General features: G+C 42.4%; 1 long non-coding RNA gene across 1 annotated transcript; it reads left to right on the top strand.

Annotated features, from left to right (window-relative positions):
* Positions 1-9,580: 9,580 nt before the first annotated feature.
* On the top strand, positions 9,581-20,070 carry LOC126188316 (uncharacterized). The gene is made up of 2 exons (XR_007537853.1): positions 9,581-9,667; positions 19,002-20,070. It is a non-coding gene; the product is annotated as an uncharacterized LOC126188316 (long non-coding RNA).
* The last annotated feature ends 1,803 nt before the right edge of the window (positions 20,071-21,873 follow it).

Genomic DNA, 21,873 nt, shown 5'->3' on the forward strand with positions numbered 1-21,873 from the left:
TCGAAGTAGAGAGGATATAAAATGTAGACTGGCAATGGCAAGGTAAGCGTTTCTGAAGAAGAGTAATTTGTTAACATCGAGTATAGATTTAAGTGTCAGGAAGTCATTTCTGAAAGTATTTGTGTGGAGTGTAGCCATGTATGGAAGTGAAACGGACGATAAATAGTTTGGAGAAAAAGACAACAGAATCTTTTGAAATGTGGTGCTACAGAAGGATGCTGAAGATAAGATGGGTAGATCACATAACTAATGAGGAAGTACTGAATAGGATTGGGGAGAAGAGTAGTTTGTGGCACAACTTGACTATAAAAAGGGATCGGTTGGTAGGACATGTTCTGAGGCATCAAGGGATCACCAATTTAGTATTGGAGGGCAGCGTGGAGGGTAAAAATAGTAGAGGGATACCAAGAGATGAATACACTAAGCAGATTCAGAAAGATGTAGGTTGCGGTAGGTACTGGGAGATGAAGCGGCTTGCACAGGATAGAGTAGCATGGAGAGTGGCATCAAACCAGTCTCAAGACTGAAGAACACAACAACAACAACAACAGATTTTTTTTACATATTGCGATAATGTACTGGTAGTTTATAGATCTCCAGAACAACATACTCAACATCTAACTATCCTGTTTGAACGATTGAACAAATAAGAATTGAGTATTAATGTTGGAAAATCTGTGTTTAAAGTTCAAGAAATTAACTGTTTAGGTCACGTAATTACTCCGTAATGTACCAAACCTGACCAAAACGGGTACAAGTGATAACTAATTTCAAAGTTCCAGGAACTGTGTCATAATTACGTCGTTTCCCTGGCCTACTGAATGCATTTGGAACATGCTGCAGAACATCAAGCTAATCTAACTGATTACTTGAAGAATATTTAGATGAACGGCGAAAGAAGCATACAGTGGACAGAAGATGCAATAAAGCAGTTTGTGACGTGCAAAACAGGCCTTGCAAACGCAGCTATTTTAACGTTCCCCAACGTAAACAACGATCTTGCGTTATTTGGAGCTCTTCAGATTTTGCATCCAGTGCAACACTGCAACATAGAGAAAAAGGATTATGTAAACCAACTGGTTCCTACTCCAAAAAGTTCTCCTATCCCATATTAGGCATACGATAGGGAACTTCTCAGCATGTACATGGCAATAAGGTATTTTAAGTACCTCCATGAAGGACATTAATTTTCAGTCTACACTGACCATGCTCCTTTGACACAAATTTTTGAACAACGAAACGATAAAGCAACCCCTATGTGTTTGTGTCACCTACAACCAATATCAAAATTTACAACCGATATCAGACACATTTCTGGAAAAGAAAATAGTGTGGACGATAACCTGTCCAGACTGAAAGAAGTTTACAACTGATTACGAGAAGATAACAGATGATCAAGTTAGTTTGGAAGACCTTGAGAAACTTCGCTATATTCCTCGTACCTCATTGAAATTTAAAGAGCATGAAACCCCTGGAGAATGATTATTATGGTGTGATGTATCAAGAAGTAACATTCGTCTTTACATTCCTCAGCAATTGAGATATCCAGTTTTTTAGCATTACCACAGTATGGCTCATCCTGGTATTAAATTTTCTGTGAAATTAACCACATGCAGATTTATTTGGTCAACCGTAAAACGAGATATCCAAAACTGGGCGAAATCGTGCGTAGTATGCGAAAAGAATAAAGTGACTAGACATATTAAATCCACTATTGGCCAGTTTCAAAGCACAGATGGAAGATTTGAGGTGGTGTACATCAATTCAAGTGGTCCCGTACCTCTCTCAGGTGCCGGCCGCGATGGCCAAGCGGTTCTAGGCGCTAAAGTCTGGAACCGCGCGACCGGTACGGTCGCAGGTTCGAATCCTGCCTCGGGCATGGATGTGTGTGATGTACTTAGGTTAGTTAGGTTTAAGTAGTTCTAAGTTCTAGGGGTCTGATGACCTCAGATGTTAAGTCGCATAGTGCTCAGAGCCATTTGAACCATTTGAACCATTTGAACCTCCCTCAGATGAACTCAAATGCTGTTAAACGAGCAGCCGTCGGTTCACTAACTGGACAGCAGTCATTCCATTACGTGATAAGCAAGCAGAAATCGTTGAACGAGCATTTTATAACGCTTGGATCACTAGATTTGGAGCACCTAACCATATAAAGACCAACCTAGGAGCATTGTTCCAGTCAGAACTGTTTCATGCATTACCTAAGATTTGTGGTCTGAATGAACTCAGATTATGGCATACCACCAACAGTCAAATGATGAAAGAGAGAGATTACATCGAACATTGAAGGCAGCCATCAGAGCACATCGCAAAAATAAATGTAGTAACATAATTCCAACAATTCTCCTAGGATTGCATTGCTGTGTGAGAGAAGGAAATAACAGCTGCGAAAATGTCTACATTGCCAGGCGATTTCATTGCGAGTTCGGAAAACAAACTAGAAGTAGATCTACCAACATTCAGTTCAAAGTTAAGCCAACATATGGCTAAACTACGCCTTCAGAATGTTCGTACAAAATAAACACCATCTGTTAGTAAAGATCTACATAATACAATTCATGTATTTTGAGGAATGACAAAGTGAAAGCCAAAATAATGCCTTTGTGTGCAGGTACCTATGTAGCCCCGGAGCGAAAAGCAAACAGTTTCACCCTAGAAATTAAGGATGTGCCAACGGACATCTTACTTACAGACTAAAACTCTGCTACATTCTTGTGAACTCAAACATCAGTGGTCTACAGGATAACCTACAGAGCACTCCACCAGTGAATGAGTTACCCACACCTCCAACAGTTTCACCAAAGAAACTTAGCTAATCTGGTAGAGTTGTGAAACTCGCGGAAAGTTTAAGTAATTGACTTACAAAACCGAGAGGCGGATGACGTAGGTTTATGTTCATAACTTACAGTTCGGTAAATAATTGTTCTTTGAGTTAATTTTCTTTTTCTTTTCAAAATAAATGACTTTGGTGAAATACACTCCTGGAAATGGAAAAAAGAACACATTGACACCGGTGTGTCAGACCCACCATACTTGCTCCGGACACTGCGAGAGGGCTGTACAAGGAATGATCACACGCACGGCACAGCGGACACACCAGGAACCGCGGTGTTGGCCGTCGAATGGCGCTAGCTGCGCAGCATTTGTGCACCGCCGCCGTCAGTGTCAGCCAGTTTGCCGTGGCATACGGAGCTCCATCGCAGTCTTTAACACTGGTAGCATGCCGCGACAGCGTGGACGTGAACCGTATGTGCAGTTGACGGACTTTGAGCGAGGGCGTATAGTGGGCATGCGGGAGGCCGGGTGGACGTACCGCCGAATTGCTCAACACGTGGGGCGTGAGGTCTCCACAGTACATCGATGTTGTCACCAGTGGTCGGCTGAAGGTGCACGTGCCCGTCGACCTGGGACCGGACCGCAGCGACGCACGGATGCACGCCAAGACCGTAGGATCCTACGCAGTGCCGTAGGGGACCGCACCGCCACTTCCCAGCAAATTAGGGACACTGTTGCTCCTGGGGTATCGGCGAGGACCATTCGCAACCGTCTCCATGAAGCTGGGCTACGGTCCCGCACACCGTTAGGCCGTCTTCCGCTCACGCCCCAACATCGTGCAGCCCGCCTCCAGTGGTGTCGCGACAGGCGTGAATGGAGGGACGAATGGAGACGTGTCGTCTTCAGCGATGAGAGTCGCTTCTGCCTTGGTGCCAATGATGGTCGTATGCGTGTTTGGCGCCGTGCAGGTCAGCGCCACAATCAGGACTGCATACGACCGAGGCACACAGGGCCAACACCCGGCGTCATGGTGTGGGGAGCGATCTCCTACACTGGCCGTACACCACTGGTGATCGTCGAGGGGACACTGAATAGTGCACGGTACATCCAAACCGTCATCGAACCCATCGTTCTACCATTCCTAGACCGGCAAGGGAACTTGCTGTTCCAACAGGACAATGCACGTCCGCATGTATCCCGTGCCACCCAACGTGCTCTAGAAGGTGTAAGTCAACTACCCTGGCCAGCAAGATCTCCGGATCTGTCCCCCATTGAGCATGTTTGGGACTGGATGAAGCGTCGTCTCACGCGGTCTGCACGTCCAGCACGAACGCTGGTCCAACTGAGGCGCCAGGTGGAAATGGCATGGCAAGCCGTTCCACAGGACTACATCCAGCATCTCTACGATCGTCTCCATGGGAGAATAGCAGCCTGCATTGCTGCGAAAGGTGGATATACACTGTACTAGTGCCGACATTGTGCATGCTCTGTTGCCTGTGTCCATGTGCCTGTGGGTCTGTCAGTGTGATCATGTGATGTATCTGACCCCAGGAATGAGTCAATAAAGTTTCCCCTTCCTGGGACAATGAATTCACGGTGTTCTTATTTCAATTTCCAGGAGTGTACATAGAGTAGGATATCTTGAGTTTAGTTGTTTTGATACTGGTCCTGTAACAAAAACGTAGTTTTCAAATAATAATTTTGAATCTATAATACTGTATTTTTGTGATTAATGCTACAAGAAGACCAACATGGTGGGCTGTCTGGAGTGGTTTTCAGTGTGCTTCGCCATGCCCAAGTTTTTACCAGGTAAGCAATTGTAGCAGACCGCACTTGGTCCGTGGCCAGCAACCGAGACTGAAGTTCAACTGGGACGTAGTTTGTCGATGAACTGGCCGGGCTGTGCAGTCAGTTGTCATTGCAGGGTGCAGCATTGCCTACTTCTCCTTACCTGGAGGCTCTAGAAGACAGTTCGCACGAACATATAAGGAAAAGAGTTGTCTTATTAGTCCTGTAATACACTGGAGCGCCAAAGAAACTGTATTCAAATACAGAGATATGTAAACAGGCAGAATAAGATACTGCGATCGGAAACGCCTCTACAAGACAACAAATGTCTGGCGCAGTTGTTAGATCGGTTCTGCGGCTACAATTGCAGATTATCAAGATTTAAGTGAGTTTGAACGTGGTGTTATAGTCGGCCTACGAGCGATGGGACACAGCATCCCCGAGGTAGCGATGAAGTGGGTATTTTCCCGTACGACCATTTCACGAGTGTACCGTGAATATCAGGAATCCGGTAAAACATCAAATCTCCGACATCACTGCGCCAGGAAAACAATCCTGAAAGAACGGGACCAACGAAGACTGAAAATCGTTCATCGTGAGAGAAGTAAAACCCTTCCGCAGATTGCTGCAGATTTCAACGCTGGGCTATCAACAAGGGTCAGAGTGCTAACTATTCAACTATATGGGCTTTCGAAGCCCAATGCCCTCTCGTGTAACCTTGATCACTGCACGACACAAAGCTTTATGCCTCGCCTGCGCCCGTCAACACCGACATTGGACTGTTGATGATTGGAAACATGTTGCCTGGTCGGACGAGTCTCGTTTTAAATTGTATGAAGTGGACGGACGTGTACAGGTATGGAGATAACCTCGTGAATCCATGGGCTGTTCATGTTGGTGGAGGCTCTCTAGTGGTGTAGGGCGTGTGCAATTGGAGTGATATGGGACCCCTGTTACGTCCAGATACTACTGACAGGTTACACGTACGTAAGCATCCTATCTGATCACCTGCATCCATTCATGTCCATTGTGCATTCCGGCGGACTTGGACAAATCCGGCAGGGCAATGCGACACCCCACACTTCCAAATTTGTTACATAATGGATCCAGAAACACTCTTCTGAGTTTAAACACTTCCGCTGGCCCCCAAACTCCCCAGGCTTTCGGAACCAAAGACCCATTCGTGTACGCTTGATGACTGCACTACACGAAGCTTTACGTCACGCCTGGGCCCTTCAACTCCGACATTGAACTGTTGATGTCTGGAAACAAGTAGCCTGGTCGGACAAGTCTCGTTTCAAGTTGTATCGAGCGGATGGATATGTACGATACAGAGACAACCTCATGAATCAATGGACCCTGCATGTCAGTAGGGAACTGTTCAAGCTGGTGGAGGCCTTGTAATGGTGTTTAGACTGTGCAGTTGGAGTGATATGGGACCCCTGATACGTCTAGATATGAGACTGACAGGTGGCACGTAACGCAAGCATCCTGTCTGATTACCTGCATCCATTCGTGTCCATTGTGCATTCCGACGGACTTGTGCAATTCCACCAGGACAGTGCGATGCCCCACACTTCCAGAATTGCTACAAAGTGGTTCCAGGGACACTCTTCTGTGTTTAAACACTTCCGTTGACCACGAAACTCCACAAATAAATGGTTCAAATGGCTCTGAGCACTATGAGACTTAACATCTGTGGTCATCAGTCCCTTTATAACTTAGAACTACTTAAACCTAACTAACCTACACACATCCATGCCCGAGGCAGGATTCAAACCTGCGACCGCAGCAGTCGCGCAGTTCCGGACTGAAGCGCCTAGAATCGCTTGGCCACAACGGCCGGCGAAACTCCACAGCAATGAACATTATTGAGCATATCTGGAATGCCTTGCAAAACAGATCTCCATCCTCTCGTAATCTTACGGATTTATGGACAGCCATGCAGGATTCATGGTGTCAATTGCCTCCAGCACTACTTCAGACATTGGTCGAGTCCATGCCACGTCGTGTTGTGGCACTTCTGCGTGCTCGCGGGGGCCCTACACGATATTAGGCAGGTGTATCTATTTCTTTGGTTGTTCAGTGTATATGGAGTACTAAGAGTGTGGTTTAGTTGCGATTATTGCGCGACAGATACTGGTACAGTGAATACAACCAATGGCGGGTGAGTGTGTGTTTTGAATACAAAGTGGTTGTTACAAGTTCCGACATCAGAAGGTGTTTGAAGTCTTATGTCCACGCTGAGGATGTGTTCTATCACTGTTCAACGGAGCGTTCTATACTGAGTTTGTGAACACGCTGAAGATGTTTTCTGCTACTATGTGTTGTATTCTACAATGCCGCGCAGGATTAGCCGAGCGGTCATGGACTGTGCGACTGATCCCGGCGGAGGTTCGAGTCCTCCCTCGGGCATGTGTGTGTGTGTGTGTGTGTGTGTGTGTGTGTGTGTGTGTGTGTGTGTGTGTGTGTTTGTCTTAGGATAATTTAGGTTAAGTGGCGTGTAAGCTTAGGGACTGATGACCTTAGCTGTTAAGTCCCATAAGATTTCAGACACACATTTTATTCTACAATAATAATTAATGTGATCTGTAGCAGATATTTCCTGACAGTGTACATAATTTAAAATTGAAATCTGGAAAGTCTTTAAATTCTGTAAAATATTGTTATTGAATGAAATCTTTGTGCTATGAATTTTATCACTTCAGTTCAATAAATTAGCACTGAAACTTTGTTCTTTCAATTGAAATTCAATTTGAATTTGCTTTCAACGTGAATGTGATTTCATACAGTGAGGGAAGCTATGCTGCATCAGGAATGAAATACGCTAATCATAGTACATCAACAAAAGCGTTTACTCTTCGTTCTGCGTCGTGACTACAAGTAGAAAGGGGGTCCATATTTTGCCACTGCGGCGTTCTGCGTGGAGAATTAACGGGTAATTAACTAGTTGCATTTATGAAATTACGTAAACCGAATGAATTTCTCAAAAGGCAACGACCGTTCTACAGGCTCTGATTAACCCGTGAACCTTCACAGATCCCCACAACGTGCCTAGAAATAAATCTATAAACATGACAATTGAGATTTAGATAATTGCAAGAAAAACATTGGACACGTACCTGATAATACCATTTATTCTTAAAATCAGTCACAACAATGCCTAACATTTGTTAGTCACAATCACAGTTCAAAACTCGTCCTCAATAGGACATATTTCTGTCGGTAACAAATTTATCAAGATGGCCGCTCAAATAATATATCGTGACAATTACATTCACTATCTCCACAAAATCTCGGGCCATATTAGAGCCACTTCATTACACTTCTCTCCCTCCTAATATTAACAAATTACAAATAGCTAATTCTTCTCCATTTTCCAGAGAGAGTAACGCTTTGTTGTGATGATTGCGAGAGTATGCTATCTCTGGTTTTGCGCTGTATCGCAGCATATCATCACGAGAAGCAAAATGCTATCACATTTTCAGCAGAATTCATAGTTTTCTTATACACAGAACGAAGCGGGAATTTAAATATAGTGGAAAACAGGTCACATAAAAGGGGACAGCATTTGTACGTAATTATAAGTTTTTAGAATTTAACGTTGCTGTTGTTTGTAGACTACATAGCCTTGGTAGCCCTGTGGGTTTTGGCAGTAGTAAACTGGCGACGCTCCTTGGTACCTAGAGACAGATTTGTTGTTATTTTATTCTGTTATTGGATTGTATTTATATGGCAGCCCAGCTCGAACATACTAAGGGCGAAGAGGGTGAATACTTTGCTTTCTGTTTTTGTTGTTCTTGTTTGGTGCCCGCTTGGGTGTCACAGAGGTTGACACGCATTTGGGTTATGTATGTGTACTGTATTTCTTACACAATTTTTTATTTGTTTGCCGGCCGGGGTGGCCGAGCGGTTCTAGGCGCTACAGTCTGGAACCGCGCGACCGCTACGGTCGCAGGTTCGAATCCTGCCTCGGGCATGGATGTGTGTGATGTCCTTAGGTTAGTTAGGTTTAAGTAGTTCTAAGTTCTAGGGGACTGATGACCTCAGCAGTTAAGTCCCATAGTGCTCAGAGCCATTTGAACCATTTTTTTTATTTGTTTTATTGTTGTCGTACGCCCGCTTTTACATAAGGGTTAGATAAGGGCAGAAATTGTTGATTTATTATTAATTTCCAGTTATTCTATTGACGTCATTGTACTGTTGTGAAAACATTTGTGTTGTCAAAAAACGGTTTTATAAAATAAGTCTGCACCTGCTCAATTTTAACCGAAATCCCATTCCAAAAAAATAAATAAATAAAAATAAACGTACGTACGGAACTTGCTCCTTAGACAACATATCACACTGCAATTTAACGAAATGTCTTCGAAGAACTGTCGTACAATTAAATTGAAATCTCCAGGCCAATGGATGTAGCCCTGCTCTGCAGAGTGACTGACATTTAGAAGAATATTTATTTTTATTTAAAAATGGTATTGCATCTCCAGCAATGCTGCACCAATAACATATTCGAGAGTTTCGCTATTTCTTGTTATTTCACCCAAGTATTGAGCTTGGTCAATACTCTCTGTCTGCACGTCAAAACGCAAGCGTTTTACGAAACAGTGACCTTCACTGCTAATTCCACGGAGACAAAGCGAGCGACGGAAAACATCGTGACCGCGAATCTCCCAGAGAGGACAGGAGATAACGACTTAAGTTGATAAAACCACAAACTCGACAGTCATCTCCCTGTTATGCCTTACGGTCAGTCTGCGCAAAAGAAGAATGGAATATTTTCGGAATAAGAACAGTAAACACATTGCTTGCTTATCTGCGCAGCAAGGGGAATGACTACCACCTAATTCTTGGGAATTTGCATGAGTCTCCACGCCTTCTTTTAACTGCTGCGTATATCCGGTAAGTAACGTGTTCGGTTATCACAACAACTAAACCTGTTTCATCGCCGTTACTGCGTCGCAGGTGTCTGGTACATAGATGGGTATAAATGTGGGTAAAATGTGTGCATTGTATCAGACTTCCGGAAGACAGTCGTCGCTGAGAGCTGAATTTGCGCTACTTTGCTCACACATCGACTTGCTACGCACTACACTTTCAGGTAAGCAACGCGTGTAAGGAACGCCACAGACCTTTGGAAGTAACTCCTAACCTCTCTTCTTGCGCTGACGGACTTAAATATTGTCTAGCGATCCTCTTCTTTTTCTTCTGCCTTTTGTACCGCATCTGCCCAGGGTCAGCGTTGTTGTTAACGGATGTCGCCTGATTAATTAATGGGTGGCCACATGCCCTTCCTTTTGACAACACTAATGGGCCGGGACGTGTGTTCCCCGTCTATCTGCATGTATTGTTGTTCATGTGGAAGTGTGCGAACGTTTTCTAAGTCTTTCCGAATCTCTAACTCAGGCGGGACTTTGGAACCAGCCTGGTATTCGGCTAACTGAATGTGGAAACCCGCCTAAAAACCACGTATAGGCTGGTCAGCACATCGACACTCACCGTTAATCAGCCGGGGAGGTTCGTTCTCCAGTACCGGAAACGGCTCTTTAACATACACGGTTCTCGGGAGGGTTGGTGAACTACTGATCGTAACTTATACTAGCTTAAAACCACTGAGTACAACTTTTTGTCAAAAAAAGCGGCCTAAAACACATTACTGAGATTTTCGTTTACCAGGCTATTATCTCGGCTAAATCTCCGCTATCTGAGTAACGTATGAATCCCGATACCAAAGCTCGGTTTTTGCTAATACCAGTAAGTCACACAGGTCACTTTATGATGATTAGGAATCTTAACGATAGAAGAAAATTTCATGTTGGATTATTCCTAAAAGTATCATGCGCGAAATGAAATGAAATGTGTGACGAGGGCCTCCCGTCGGGTAGACTTCTTGTCCGGTGCAAGTCTTTCGATTTGACGCCACTGCTGCGACTTGCGCGTCGATGGGGACGAAATGATGATGATTACGACAGCACAACACCCAGTCCCTGAGCGGAGAAAATCTCCGACCCAGCCGGGAATCCAACCCGGGCCCTTAGGATTGACAGTCTGTCGCGCTGACGACTCAACTACCGGGGGCGGACATTATGCGCGAAGCTTGATTTGTATAATACAGGAAAGGTTAACCAAAATAATAATGAGCTTTTTGATTAATGGCATCAGATTTATTAGCTATTCTGCGAAGTATAGTGATCTTTTCACGAGAAAGTAGCACAATGTTTAGCAAACCGGCCTCTTATTTGGGAAGAGTTGTGTTCAAATTCTTTTCTCCTTTCCTAATACAGGCTTTTCTTCAGTGTTTAAAAATTTCTCTCCGTAACTCAGGAACCAGAAACAGGAAGCAACAACCCATTATTAATTGAACACTTTCATTAAATGGCTGATGATACACGGTTGTGTCGTCTTTCTATTTAGTTCCAGGATTTGGATACCATGCAGATCTACTGACAATGCAGTTTTCTCAAAGTGCTTGGGAATGACCTACTGATTCCTCCCTATGATCTTAATATGGCCAGTGACGACCGAAACTAGTAACTGCTTGTTGTAATCATACGTGAATATGACAGAAATTTTTTTTAAAAAACTGCTGAGAAGTGTTTGGTGATGGAATGGTCCTCCTTGTTTTAACCCTCCATATCTCACTATTCGGTTGTAATATCATGTGAGCTACTGCGTTGGTGAATATATCCTTCCGAATACTAACATACATTGCGTTAATGGCTTGTTTGTCAACCACTGTTAGCATAGATTTTTGTTGATACTGAATAAAAAATTTTATCAGTTTATCAACAACTACCTTCTACTTTCTATGAGATGGCTCAATGCTCGAAAATTGACTATTTTGTTGCATTCACTTTTAAGCCAGTTTATTACTTTATGTGATTACACTCCAACGTATCTTATGTGTGGTCGAATATAATGTTAGTGGAAATAATGCACATTATAAGACAATTTCTTATTTGTGTTTGACCTGTTATACTTATTTAGGAATATTTGGCAGATTAAAACAAGCAATTGAAAATTAATATGGCACAGACACAGGCGGAAGGAGTCAGTAGAAGATGTAGAATGTATCAGGAAGGCACATGTTCAAAAGATATTTTAAAAAATGTTCAGACAGCTATTAAATAAATGGCAAGAGTTTGAAACGATAAAAGGACTTGGCAGAACAAACAGCAGAAATTTTGTAGCAGAAACAATTGAAAACAAGACCAGTATGAAGAGAACTAAGCAGATGTTTAATTTGGTTGTATTTCACATTTAGTTAGTTAAGATTCCAGACGCCACGGAGAAGAAACAGTAGTAATACTCTAGTTTTTAGAAGTACATAAAATTCAATGGATGAATAAGGAAAGATAGTTAATTAAGAAGGTAATTAAAATCAAATGTTTTATGGCATTGTCGCCTGGGAAACTCCAAGTGGTAGGTGCAACCGACTACAAGAATGGGTGCCCTTCCTCCGTACACATTGGTCATTTTCCTTGCACACATATGAGAGTTCCTTCCCTATGAACTCTGGACATAACTGTCATGAGATGGTGGTAGAAGTACCGTAGGTTCTATCACAATGGAGGGGTATCTGCTGAGAGGCCAGGCAAACGAGTGGTTCCTGAAGAGGGGCAGCAAGCTTTTCAATAGTTGCAGGGGCCACTATTTGGAGGACTGACCGATCTACCTTTGTAAAACCAGCCAACATGGTCATTCTGTGCTTGTACTGCGAACGGCTGAAAGCAGGAGTCACTACAGCCGTTATTTTTCCTGAGGGCATGTAGCTCTACTTTATTATTAAATCATTAAACGCTCTTGAGTAAAATATTCCGAGGCAATGTCGTTTCTCATACGAATCTCCGGCCGGGGGCTACTCGGGAGGCTGCTATCATCAGGAAAAACAAAACATTCTACAGGCCGGATTTTGGAATGTTAATACCTTAACCGGGCATTTAGGTAAGAAAATCTGAAAAGAGAAATGGATACGTCGATGTCAGGTGCAGTGGGAATTAGTGAAGTTTAGTGGCAGGAAAACCAAGGCTTCTGTCGAGATAGGTATAGGGTCGTGATTACAAAATTAAAAAGGTGTAATGAGTAGGTCGAAAACGAATAAGGAAATAGGAGCGTTAGTAAAGTAAAGCATATTGAACCCATTGCTATAGCCAAGGAAGACACAAAGCCAACATTCACCACAGTAGTACACGTTTACAAGTCAACTAGCCTCGTAGATGTAGAGATAGAATATATGATGAGATATAAGAAATTAGTCACACCGTAAAGGGAGAAAGAATTTGGGAACTGTAATTCGACAGAAGGAAAAGGAAGGGAAGGAAAAATAATAGGAGGATATGGAATAGAGGAAAGAAATGAAATACGAAGCCGCTTTGTAGAATTGCACAGAGCATGATTTAATCATCGCTGAAAATTGGTTTAAGATCATGATTGAATGTTGTATACGTGGAACAGACCTGGAGACACGGAAGATTTCAGGTTGATTATTAATGATAAGCTAATATTTCGGAAATAGATTTAAAACAGCAAAATATTTCCAGGGGCAGACAGTTATTTAATTGATTATGTAGTGTAGATTAAAACGGAAGAAATTGCAAAAATGTAGGAAATTAAAGAGATGGGACCTGGATAACTTGAATGAACCAGAGCTTGTTGAGAGTGTCAGAGGAAGCGTTAGATAACGATTGAATGGAACAGGCGAAAGCAATACAGTAGAAGACGAATGGGTAGCTTAGAGAGATGAAATACTGAAGGCATCAGAGGATCAAATAGGTAAGAAGCAAGGCGTAGTAGAAATTCTCGGGTGTCACAGGTGATATTGAATTCAACTGATGAAGTGAGAGCATACAAAAATGAAACAAATTAAGTGACTAAAAGGCAATATACACGCCTAAGAAATTAGGTTGGCAGAAAGAACAAAATGGCCAAGCAGGAATGCCATGAACGGCTAAAAAGTATATGCAACTAGGGAAACGATAAATACCACCTCTAGAAAAATTTAAAAGATCATTGGAGAAAATAGAAGCAGTACTGTAAAATAAAAAGAACTTGCGAGTAAAATCAGTACTAATCAAAGAAGAAAAAGCTCAAGTTTGGAAGGAGGGATATAAAAGGGAAATGAACTCGTAGGCAATATTCTAGAAAGGGAAGAGGACGTACATGAAGACGCGCAGGGAGATGTACTACGGGAATTTTACACGACACTGAAAGACTGAGTCGGAACAAGGCCCCTGGATTGGATGACATTCCGTCAGAACTATTTATACACTACTGACCATTAAAATTGCTACACCAAGAAGAAATGCAGATGATAAAAGTATTCACTGGACAAATATATCATACTAGAACTGACGTGTGATTACATTTTCACGCAATTTGGGTGCTTAGATCCTGAGAAATCAGTACCCAGAACAACCACTTCTGGCCTTTTCAACGGCGTTGATACGCCTGGGCATTGAGTCAAACAGAGCTTGGATGGCGTGTACAGGTACAGCTGCCCATGCAGCTTCAACACGATACCACAGTTCTTCAAGAGTAGTGACTGGCGTATTGTGACGAGCCAGTTTCTCGGCCACCATTGACCAGACGTTTTCAATTGGAGAGAGATCTGGAGAATGTGCTGGCCAGGGCAGCAATCGAACATTTTCTGTATCCAGAAAGGCCCGTACAGGACCTGCAACATGCGGTCGTGCATTATCCTGCTGAAATGTAGGGTTTCGCAGGGATCGAATGAAGGGTAGAGCCACGGGTCGTAACACTCGTCCTAAAAAATGACGTTTTGCCATTCTTGCACCCAGGTTCGTCGTTGAGTACACCATCGCAGGCGCTCCTGTCTGTGATGCAGCGTCAAGGGTAACCGCAGCCATGGTCTCCGAGCTGATAGTCCATGCTGCTGCGAACGTCGTCGAACTGTTCGTGCAGATGGTTGTTGTCTTGTTGACGTGGCTGCACGATCCGTTACAGCCATGTGGATAAGATGCCTGTCATCTCGACTGCTAGTGATACGAGGCCATTGGGATCCAGCACGGTGTTCCGTATTACCTCCTGAACCCACCGATTCCATATTCTGCTAACAGTCATTGGATCTCGACCAACGCGAGCAGCAATGTCGCCATACGATAATCGCAATCGCGATAGGCTACAACCCGAACTTTATCAAAGTCGAACACGTAACGGTACGCATTTCTCCTCCTTACACGAGGCATCACAACGTTTCACCAGACAACACCGGTCAACTGCTGCTTGTGTTTGAGAAATCGGTTGGAAATTTTCCTTATGTGAGCACGTTGTAGGTGTCGCCACCGGCGCCAACATTGTGTGAATGCTCTGAAAAGCTAATCATTTGCATATCACAGCAACTTCTTCCTGTCGGTTAAATTTCGCGTCTGTAGCACGTCATCTTCGTGGTGTAGCAATTTTAATGGCCAGTAGTGTATCTTTGTGAGAGCCAGCCAGGACAAAAATATTCCAACTGGTGTGCAAGATGTATGAGAGAGGCGAAATACCCTCAGACTTCAAGCAGAATGGAATAAGTCACATTCCAAAGAACGTATATGCTGACATGTGTGAATACTACGGAACTATTAGTACAATAAGTCACGATGCGAAGTACTGACACGAATTATTTACAGAAGAATGGTAAAAAACTGGTAGAGGTCGACCTGGGAGAAGATCGGTTTGGATTCTGGAAAAAATGTAGAGACATACGAGGCAATACTAACCCTACGCGTTTTCTTAGAAGACAGGGTAGGGATAGCCAAAGCTACGTTTACAGCATTTGTAAACTTAGAAAAAGCGTTTGCCCGTCTTGACTCGAATACACTCTGAAATTCTGAAGGCAGGAATGAGAAAATATGGGGAAAGATTATTTAGTGGTTTTACAAAAACCAGAGGGCAATTAGAGTCGAAGGGCATCAAAGAGAAGCAATGGTTGAGAAAGGATTGAGAAAACGTTGTAGCCTGTCCCCAATATTACTCAGTCTTCACATTGAGCACGCTGTGAAGCAGAAAAAGGAGAAATATGAAGAAGGAAATAAAGTTCATGGCGAAGAAATAAAAACTTTTAGGTTTGCCGATAAACATCAACAAAAGATTACAAGAGTAATGTAACGTAGTCAAATTAGAATTAGGTTAGGAAATGAGACGCTAAAAATAGTAGGTGAGTTTTTCTGGGCAGTCAGATAACTGACGATGCCCAAAGAGAAAAGATATAAATGTAGACCGACAATGGGAAGAAATGCGTTTCTAAAGAAGAGTAATTTATTAAAACTGAATGCAGATATAGGTGTTAGAAAATCTTTCCTGAAGATATTAGTCTTGACTGTAGCCTTGTATGGAAGTGAAACGTGACGATAAACAATTCAGACAAGAAGAGAATAGCAGCTTTTGAAATGTGGTGCTACAGAACTTGGGAAAAAAGGAATTTGTGACTAAAAGAAGGTCGCATTTTTAGACGTCAAGGGAATGTCAGTTTAGTACTGGAGAAAAGTGTGTGTGTTGGGGGATTGGCGGGGGGGGGGAGGAGGAGGGCCGGGGTAGAAGTAGTAGAGGGACACCAAAAGGTGAGTGCAGTAAGAAGGTTCAAATGGCTGTATGTTCCAGTAATTATTCGGACGTCAAGAGGCTTACAGAGGATAAACTAACATGGAGAACTGCATCAAACCATAAGTGTATTTGTGGAGTGTAAGAGCATCTAATAGAAGCGTTTATAGAGCAGTGTCATATTTGTAATAGACGACGGTGGTGATGAGAGAGTGTGTAGGCACGTAGCCCACTCCAATCCAAAAGCTCAAAGATGGCCGCCGAAGGACGGATTACCATCAACAGTGCCAAATGTCGTCACTTTATGAGACACTGCGGAGAGGTCTGGAATTTAATCCAGGAGCCTTACGCCACACTCATTTCACCTCTCGCCTGCTAAATATTGGCAGTGAAAATTTCATCCTCCATCGGGATTCGAACCAGCTTTCTTACGAGTCGAACGTCATCGCACAGCCAGACATTACCGACCCAGCTACGAAAGCGGGCAGACACTTCGCCGAAAAGCATGAGGTATATAGTAACCGCGAGGCGAACTTGTATATCGTGGAGTCTTTATTCGATAGTGAACGTTAAAATGCATTTTGATGGTAAACGTGAACTTTATTTTTAGTACTGGGCGGCCTAATATCCGAAATTTCGTAATGGTATTCATGTGTTTCTTTTTTCATGACCTAACGAATGCCCTTCACAATAAACAGACATCTTAATTTTAAATTAACAACAGCCTCAGTTGCAATGTTTACCTAGATTTACCTAGGTTTCAGTTGGGATAACCCAACCTTCTTCAGAATAAAAGGTACTATGATTTGTCCATAATGGATAACGTCAACTAAAAATTATAATATAGTAATACATCGTCATATTGCAATAACTTACCTGGGAAATAGCATAGGTCCCACTTCGAGACCGCAGTACAGCAGCAACGGATGTTGTACTGGAACTGACTATAGCCTCGAGAGCGCTTGCGCGGTAGTGTGTCATGCGTACCTGTTAACACTGGTACCAACATGTACTCCTGAACTTAAAATTTTATGAATAACTAGGTGCGGCTAACGAAATTGACGTATACGTTATCCTGTAAGGAACAAAGATACATCGACTGTCTTAACATTTATAATAATTTGTTGGACGTCAAAAGTGAAGGGAGCAATGAGTTTACTATTTTAAGCCAACCTAGCATATTCGGGCTAATCATCGAACTTGACTGCATGAGGATAACTACGGGTTTGCAATACCAGATAATCCCAGCTATTCAGCTAACAGGAGTGCTAAAAACATGTCGGCAAGGGTATAATGATTACTCCCTAAAATTATGGAGGATGAAATAACGGTTGAAAACCTTCAGAAACCTTTTTGTTTCGCAGCTGCAGCTGATCGTTAAGAAGGATATTTTTGTCATACAGTAAATGTTTAAAAATTTGCATTTCTTCCAAAATACCGAACCCCGCACCCTTCACTTCGCAATGCAAGAGGTGACAAGGGAACCTCCCCATCGCACCCCCCTCAGATTTAGTTATAAGTTGGCACAGTGGATATGCTTTGAAAAACTGAACACAGAGCAATCGAGAAAACAGGAAGAAGTTGCGTGAAAAGTTTACTTTCGTTATTTTCGCAAAGTTATGATCTGTCCGTTCGTTCGTTGACGTCTCTGTTCACTGTAATAAGTTTAGTATCTGTGTTTGCGACCGCACCCCAAAACCGTGCGATTAGTAGACGAAAGGGCGTGCCTCTCCAGTGGGAACCGAATACATTTGATCCCAAGGTCATAGGTCAACCGATTCCTCCACAGGAAAACACGTCTGATATATACTATACGACACTGGTGACGGCAAGTGCGTCACATGACAGGAATATGTTGTCGACCCACCTAACTTGTACACTTGGCGAATGGGTAAAAAGATTCTTCTACCTTGCCCGATTTAGGTTTCCTTGTGGATGTGATAATCATAAATTAAATGAAAAACTTTTCACTCGAGGGAAGAATTGAACCAAGGACCTTTCTTTCCGCAGCTGCTCACGCTAACCATGGGACCACGGCGCTCCTGAGCGCACATTCTCCTTGATGTTGCCTATCTTGCTGTTTGTATATTTTGCTTATTTTTTCATAGTTCCACACAACTTCTTCCTGTTTTCTCGATTGCTCTGTCTGCAGTTTTTCAAAGCCTATCCACTGTGCCAACTTATAACTAAATCTGAGGGGGGTGTGGTGGGGAGGTTCCCTTGTGAGTATTATCCGGAGGGTTGAACCGTTTTCACTGTGTGTTTAGCGAATTTCGAACCTCGCGTGCCATTTCCAACTTTAGTAGGGATATGTTCCTTGTAGCTTGTTGTAAGGCTGTTCCTGTTTGGCCGATGTAAAATTTCATGCAACTGCTACATGTAATCTTGCAACTGAGGCTGTTGTTAATTTAAAATTAATATTTATACAGGTGCTGACAGGGCAGCGAAATGTTGAAAATATTAAACAGACTCCTGTTGTTAAGTATCAACTACCGTAGTTTATCAAGGCAAATAAATTACTATTGTGAACCACACAGTAAAATAATCACATTGAATACTAAAGTCAGTCGAAAATTTTTTCTTAACCGTTTCGGTCTGTTTGAGATACCCACTTCACTCATGACACCACATATCTTTAGAGCAGATTTTACAATGACTGTCGCGAGGCCTCATCCCAGCGCCATGTGTTCAGAACCAGGCCAGAATTCACATTTTCTGTGTTGGTGATTATCATCTGTTTTCATTCTGCACTTGTCTTCTTTTGCTTAACACAGAACCAAAGAGTGCTGTCTACAGAATCATGATTTTCGAAATTTACCATAACCATTTCCAAGATCGCATGCAGACATACGCGCAGCTGTTTGGCTAAGCAGCACCTTTCCTTTGATTTTCAGAGAACAATGAGGGCACCGCAGATGCTGCTTCTGGCTGCAGTTGTTCTGCTGCTCCACCAAGGCACCCAGGCCGCATCACTGGGCAGGCAGCGCCCGGGTTACCAGGGATACAATCCAGGGGCAACCGCCAACCCGCTGTACACCCAACAACAAGGTGGCGGGTATAACGTGGGGCAGGATCCATCTCTCATCCGCCCGCCGGGCTCCTACGGCTCCCATGGCAATGGTATAGGACCTGTGCCCTACACCACTCGACCTCGGCAGGTTCGACCACCCCGCACAATCCAGCACACATCCAATCAATAAATTTTTAGACCTGTTTCCCATCTGAGAAACCTATCGCCATAGTACTAAAAAGTCTGTAACCATTCACATAAATAGTTCGTATATTAATAAGTATCTTTGCGTAAGCATACCGAAAAACTTTGTTTCTGTTACTCGAATAACAATGTGTGATCTCACAAATAATATGAAGATTTGTCGTGTTATCCAACAATTTGTTTACTTTCATCAAAGGTTTGGTTATCGATACAAAAATGAAGCTAGATGCATAGTATTATTTTAAATTTAGTTATTTCAAGCTGAGGTTTCAATTGTAAAACGAGGTACTTGTTTTAAGTTCAAATGTTGTATATACATTTGTGTAGATATAGTGTAACTTTCAGTATGTATGTAATTGCAGTATTAATTTCTCTTAACTGTAATGCTACAGTCCTGGCAACCACATTCATTGTTTTCAAGTAACGGGCGAAATCTTTTGTATTATTGACTCGTTGTAAATAACTCATTTTTATCTTTGTTTACAAACTGTAATTCTCTCATATATAACTTTTGTATTGTATGTTTAAATTTGATGCTGATGACCCTTTCCATGTACTGTGGACGTATAATCCAAGAAGATTTACTTGCAAACGAATGAATACAAATATTTTTAGAAATTAATTAACTTTTTGTAAATATACGTTTATGTACAATAAAACTTCTTGTATTTTAAATATTTCGAGACAGAGTCTACATATTCTCACACATGTATCAGACTGTCAATAAAGATAGAAATGAATAATCTTGAGATCTGTTGCGTCTTTCCTTGTCTTTCATGGCTCAAAAAGTTTTACCGTCTTGTTTCTATATGCCTGTCTTGCCCGTTATGTATCTTATCCGTACCTTAATTACAATTACCCTAAAAGAGACTATCTCGTTTTATTACACAGAACTTTGGCGCCTTGGCTAAGAAAATTCAGGAGGATCAGAATTCTAACTGTGTTGGATTCTCATTCAGATCATACGACGTCACATCATATTATTTCTTGTACTGAAGCCTAAATATAACTATGTCTCCGCAACTCCGGTTAAGACGAAATCTGAACTCTAGAGGAAGTTAACCTTTAAAAAGATAACGAAAGAACGCATCTTGATCTCTCACAAACCAACAAACATCAAGCAAGATATCATTGCTACACAGCCATTACGTACAGGTAAGCAAACGAGCAAAACGGTCAGCAATGCATTATTATTGTTTGAATGTTCGACTGATTACGTTGCATTCTTCGCTTGCCGTGTTTCATTTTCACCATCAGTACCTGAAAAGCGACGGACCACGAGTGATGAAAACCGTGAACTGAAACTGCTGTTTCAACGATCAATTCTAAAGTTGCTTTGATTTAGTCCTCAGAATCTTTCGCTTTTCAGAATTCCTCTCCATTTCAGCGTAACTGCTGCATCTGTGACCTGCCTTGTGTTACTATATACATTTAAGAGCCACAGAAACTAGTACACCTGTCTAATGTCGTGTAGCGCCCCCGCTAGTACGCAGAACTACCGCAACACGACGTGGAGTCGGCTAATGTGAGAAGTACTGCTGGAGGGAACTGACACCATGAATTCTGCAGGGCTGTCCATAAATCCGTAAGAGTACGATGGGGTGGAGATCTCTTCTGAACAGCACGTTGCAAGGCATCCCAGACATGCTGAATAATGTTCAGTGGCCGATGGAAGATTTTAAACGCAGAAGAGTGTTCCTGGAGCCACTCTGTAGCAATTCTTGAAGTGTGGGGTGTCGCATTGTTCTGCTGGAATTGCCCAAGTCCGTCAGAATGCACAATAGACATGAATGGATGCAGATGATCAGACAGGATGCTTTTTGGCGCTTCTGTCAAATGGAAACGAGACAGATGGAAAAAAGGAAGTAAACTATTCATTATAAACTCTTATTATTAGATGTTAAAGTATTTATCCCACTGTGAGCAAGACGGTCAGTGCCGTCATGGGAAACCGACTGTCTAACAGTGGAATAAATTTATTAGCAGATGTGGCTATCACTTTTAAAATAATGAATAGCTTATGTACCTTTTCTCGATTTTTCTCGTTTTTATTTGACTACTCCTTATACATAGACCAGCACCTGCGACTATTTACCTTCAGTATCCGCACAAGTCAGTTTTCAGCCATTCCATGTCTTAGATTCATTACATTCTTTATTAGGTATTTTTTCTCGTAAACTCGTTATAGAACTTTCTTATTCCTTGTATGATAAGTCCAGTTGATCATCAACAGACCGTATAAGATCATCAAAGGGTTCTAAGAGTTTCGATCTTACATTCCTCACTGTCCACATTTCGTACCCGCACGGAGTTGTGCTCCACACACAACATTCCCTTTATCTCTTTGTACACTCAAGATTTACCAATTTTTACGTTAGATCTGATAGTCTAATGCATAAAATATAATGCTCAAAGCTCACCGGCCTTATTCCTTAAGCCCCTCCTCTTCTCCAAACCGGCCCAGTCTAAAAGAAATAATTGTTCGAAAATATTCCATCTTCTTGCACTGATAGTTATGTCTTGAGATGTGAAAAGTTTGGTTTATTTATTTT

The sequence above is a fragment of the Schistocerca cancellata genome, chromosome 5 (genome assembly GCF_023864275.1).
Source record: "Schistocerca cancellata isolate TAMUIC-IGC-003103 chromosome 5, iqSchCanc2.1, whole genome shotgun sequence".
Classification (NCBI taxonomy): domain Eukaryota; kingdom Metazoa; phylum Arthropoda; class Insecta; order Orthoptera; family Acrididae; genus Schistocerca; species Schistocerca cancellata.